We start from the raw sequence: 5,000 nt of genomic DNA on the forward strand, positions 1-5,000 counted from the left end.
TCGCCGGCATCGGCGTCGAAAGAAGCCGAGCCGAAAAAAGTTAAACTACAAACGTGCAAGCATACTAACCTAACCCTAGGTAAGGCATGTCAGAGCGAAAGACAGTAATTTCGAATGAGCCAAGAAAGAGCGGTGCGGGGCCGGTCGGAGCGCACCCTTTTCTCGGTGGCTGGCGGGCGAGAGAGTGCTGCGTCGCCGGCATCGGCGTCGAAAGAAGCCGAGCCGAAAAAAGTTAAAGTACAAACGTGCAAGCATACTAACCTAACCCTAGGTAAGGCATGTCAGAGCGAAAGACAGTAATTTCGAATGAGCCAAGAAAGAGCGGTGCGGGGCCGGTCGGAGCGCACCCTTTTCTCGGTGGCTGGCGGGCGAGAGAGTGCTGCGTCGCCGGCATCGGCGTCGAAAGAAGCCGAGCCGAAAAAAGTTAAAGTACAAACGTGCAAGCATACTAACCTAACCCTAGGTAAGGCATGTCAGAGCGAAAGACAGTAATTTCGAATGAGCCAAGAAAGAGCGGTGCGGGGCCGGTCGGAGCGCACCCTTTTCTCGGTGGCTGGCGGGCGAGAGAGTGCTGCGTCGCCGGCATCGGCGTCGAAAGAAGCCGAGCCGAAAAAAGTTAAAGTACAAACGTGCAAGCATACTAACCTAACCCTAGGTAAGGCATGTCAGAGCGAAAGACAGTAATTTCGAATGAGCCAAGAAAGAGCGGTGCGGGGCCGGTCGGAGCGCACCCTTTTCTCGGTGGCTGGCGGGCGAGAGAGTGATGCGTCGCCGGCATCGGCGTCGAAAGAAGCCGAGCCGAAAAAAGTTAAAGTACAAACGTGCAAGCATACTAACCTAACCCTAGGTAAGGCATGTCAGAGCGAAAGACAGTAATTTCGAATGAGCCAAGAAAGAGCGGTGCGGGGCCGGTCGGAGCGCACCCTTTTCTCGGTGGCTGGCGGGCGAGAGAGTGCTGCGTCGCCGGCATCGGCGTCGAAAGAAGCCGAGCCGAAAAAAGTTAAAGTACAAACGTGCAAGCATACTAACCTAACCCTAGGTAAGGCATGTCAGAGCGAAAGACAGTAATTTCGAATGAGCCAAGAAAGAGCGGTGCGGGGCCGGTCGGAGCGCACCCTTTTCTCGGTGGCTGGCGGGCGAGAGAGTGCTGCGTCGCCGGCATCGGCGTCGAAAGAAGCCGAGCCGAAAAAAGTTAAAGTACAAACGTGCAAGCATACTAACCTAACCCTAGGTAAGGCATGTCAGAGCGAAAGACAGTAATTTCGAATGAGCCAAGAAAGAGCGGTGCGGGGCCGGTCGGAGCGCACCCTTTTCTCGGTGGCTGGCGGGCGAGAGAGTGCTGCGTCGCCGGCATCGGCGTCGAAAGAAGCCGAGCCGAAAAAAGTTAAAGTACAAACGTGCAAGCATACTAACCTAACCCTAGGTAAGGCATGTCAGAGCGAAAGACAGTAATTTCGAATGAGCCAAGAAAGAGCGGTGCGGGGCCGGTCGGAGCGCACCCTTTTCTCGGTGGCTGGCGGGCGAGAGAGTGCTGCGTCGCCGGCATCGGCGTCGAAAGAAGCCGAGCCGAAAAAAGTTAAAGTACAAACGTGCAAGCATACTAACCTAACCCTAGGTAAGGCATGTCAGAGCGAAAGACAGTAATTTCGAATGAGCCAAGAAAGAGCGGTGCGGGGCCGGTCGGAGCGCACCCTTTTCTCGGTGGCTGGCGGGCGAGAGAGTGCTGCGTCGCCGGCATCGGCGTCGAAAGAAGCCGAGCCGAAAAAAGTTAAAGTACAAACGTGCAAGCATACTAACCTAACCCTAGGTAAGGCATGTCAGAGCGAAAGACAGTAATTTCGAATGAGCCAAGAAAGAGCGGTGCGGGGCCGGTCGGAGCGCACCCTTTTCTCGGTGGCTGGCGGGCGAGAGAGTGCTGCGTCGCCGGCATCGGCGTCGAAAGAAGCCGAGCCGAAAAAAGTTAAAGTACAAACGTGCAAGCATACTAACCTAACCCTAGGTAAGGCATGTCAGAGCGAAAGACAGTAATTTCGAATGAGCCAAGAAAGAGCGGTGCGGGGCCGGTCGGAGCGCACCCTTTTCTCGGTGGCTGGCGGGCGAGAGAGTGCTGCGTCGCCGGCATCGGCGTCGAAAGAAGCCGAGCCGAAAAAAGTTAAAGTACAAACGTGCAAGCATACTAACCTAACCCTAGGTAAGGCATGTCAGAGCGAAAGACAGTAATTTCGAATGAGCCAAGAAAGAGCGGTGCGGGGCCGGTCGGAGCGCACCCTTTTCTCGGTGGCTGGCGGGCGAGAGAGTGCTGCGTCGCCGGCATCGGCGTCGAAAGAAGCCGAGCCGAAAAAAGTTAAAGTACAAACGTGCAAGCATACTAACCTAACCCTAGGTAAGGCATGTCAGAGCGAAAGACAGTAATTTCGAATGAGCCAAGAAAGAGCGGTGCGGGGCCGGTCGGAGCGCACCCTTTTCTCGGTGGCTGGCGGGCGAGAGAGTGCTGCGTCGCCGGCATCGGCGTCGAAAGAAGCCGAGCCGAAAAAAGTTAAAGTACAAACGTGCAAGCATACTAACCTAACCCTAGGTAAGGCATGTCAGAGCGAAAGACAGTAATTTCGAATGAGCCAAGAAAGAGCGGTGCGGGGCCGGTCGGACCGCACCCTTTTCTCGGTGGCTGGCGGGCGAGAGAGTGCTGCGTCGCCGGCATCGGCGTCGAAAGAAGCCGAGCCGAAAAAAGTTAAAGTACAAACGTGCAAGCATACTAACCTAACCCTAGGTAAGGCATGTCAGAGCGAAAGACAGTAATTTCGAATGAGCCAAGAAAGAGCGGTGCGGGGCCGGTCGGAGCGCACCCTTTTCTCGGTGGCTGGCGGGCGAGAGAGTGCTGCGTCGCCGGCATCGGCGTCGAAAGAAGCCGAGCCGAAAAAAGTTAAAGTACAAACGTGCAAGCATACTAACCTAACCCTAGGTAAGGCATGTCAGAGCGAAAGACAGTAATTTCGAATGAGCCAAGAAAGAGCGGTGCGGGGCCGGTCGGAGCGCACCCTTTTCTCGGTGGCTGGCGGGCGAGAGAGTGCTGCGTCGCCGGCATCGGCGTCGAAAGAAGCCGAGCCGAAAAAAGTTAAAGTACAAACGTGCAAGCATACTAACCTAACCCTAGGTAAGGCATGTCAGAGCGAAAGACAGTAATTTCGAATGAGCCAAGAAAGAGCGGTGCGGGGCCGGTCGGAGCGCACCCTTTTCTCGGTGGCTGGCGGGCGAGAGAGTGATGCGTCGCCGGCATCGGCGTCGAAAGAAGCCGAGCCGAAAAAAGTTAAAGTACAAACGTGCAAGCATACTAACCTAACCCTAGGTAAGGCATGTCAGAGCGAAAGACAGTAATTTCGAATGAGCCAAGAAAGAGCGGTGCGGGGCCGGTCGGAGCGCACCCTTTTCTCGGTGGCTGGCGGGCGAGAGAGTGCTGCGTCGCCGGCATCGGCGTCGAAAGAAGCCGAGCCGAAAAAAGTTAAAGTACAAACGTGCAAGCATACTAACCTAACCCTAGGTAAGGCATGTCAGAGCGAAAGACAGTAATTTCGAATGAGCCAAGAAAGAGCGGTGCGGGGCCGGTCGGAGCGCACCCTTTTCTCGGTGGCTGGCGGGCGAGAGAGTGCTGCGTCGCCGGCATCGGCGTCGAAAGAAGCCGAGCCGAAAAAAGTTAAAGTACAAACGTGCAAGCATACTAACCTAACCCTAGGTAAGGCATGTCAGAGCGAAAGACAGTAATTTCGAATGAGCCAAGAAAGAGCGGTGCGGGGCCGGTCGGAGCGCACCCTTTTCTCGGTGGCTGGCGGGCGAGAGAGTGCTGCGTCGCCGGCATCGGCGTCGAAAGAAGCCGAGCCGAAAAAAGTTAAAGTACAAACGTGCAAGCATACTAACCTAACCCTAGGTAAGGCATGTCAGAGCGAAAGACAGTAATTTCGAATGAGCCAAGAAAGAGCGGTGCGGGGCCGGTCGGAGCGCACCCTTTTCTCGGTGGCTGGCGGGCGAGAGAGTGCTGCGTCGCCGGCATCGGCGTCGAAAGAAGCCGAGCCGAAAAAAGTTAAAGTACAAACGTGCAAGCATACTAACCTAACCCTAGGTAAGGCATGTCAGAGCGAAAGACAGTAATTTCGAATGAGCCAAGAAAGAGCGGTGCGGGGCCGGTCGGAGCGCACCCTTTTCTCGGTGGCTGGCGGGCGAGAGAGTGCTGCGTCGCCGGCATCGGCGTCGAAAGAAGCCGAGCCAAAAAAAGTTAAAGTACAAACGCGATGCTAATGAGCGAGCCGTTGTCTCGACTAATATGTAGGGGGCGTTCGATCGAGCGTCTGGCTTGAGCGCTTGTCGGCCTAGCAGAACGGTCGCATTGTTATGCCCGGGTTTTAGGCACCGCTGCAGGCGGCCGGCAGAGCTCTTGTTTGTGCGAAACTGAATGGATCGAGCCCGAGAGAGGGCGAGCAAAGAAAAAACGCAAATCGCTCGGCCTGGCACTGCCGGCGAGAGCGTGGACGTCGCGGCCAGCGACTGTCGAAGCTGAGTACGGCCGCAGGCGATCGCCTCGGTCTTAAACGAATGCGACGAGCACGCGCCGGGCGGCCCAGCAAGGGCCGAGCGCAGCTGTCGCAGCTATCTGGTTGATCCTGCCAGTAGTGATATGCTTGTCTCAAAGATTAAGCCATGCAGGTGCAAGTACGAGTTCTCGTAAAGCGAAACTGCGAATGGCTCATTAAATCAGTCTTGGTTTATTTGGTCTCGTAAGCGAAGTGGATAACTGTGGTAATTCTAGAGCTAATACATGCATTAAGCGCCGACTTCGGGAGGCGCGCTTTTATCAGATCAAAACCGACCGGGTTCGTCCTGTGACGTTTGATGACTCTGGATAACCACGCGGATCGTACGGTCTCTGCACCGACGACGTATCATTCAAGTGTCTGCCCTATCAACTGTCGAAGGTACGCTACGTGCCTACCTTTGTGATAACGGGTAACGGG

General features: G+C 55.5%; 1 non-coding gene across 1 annotated transcript in view; it reads left to right on the top strand.

Annotated features, from left to right (window-relative positions):
- The first annotated feature begins 4,636 nt into the window (after positions 1–4,636).
- LOC144418747 (small subunit ribosomal RNA) overlaps positions 4,637–5,000 on the top strand; it is a 1,771-nt gene continuing 1,407 nt past the window's right edge. The window contains exon 1 of the ribosomal RNA XR_013473654.1: positions 4,637–5,000. This exon is cut by the window's right edge and continues 1,407 nt beyond it. This is a non-coding gene — a ribosomal RNA (small subunit ribosomal RNA).

Source organism: Styela clava, unplaced genomic scaffold (assembly GCF_964204865.1).
Source record: "Styela clava unplaced genomic scaffold, kaStyClav1.hap1.2 HAP1_SCAFFOLD_30, whole genome shotgun sequence".
Lineage (NCBI taxonomy): Eukaryota > Metazoa > Chordata > Ascidiacea > Stolidobranchia > Styelidae > Styela > Styela clava.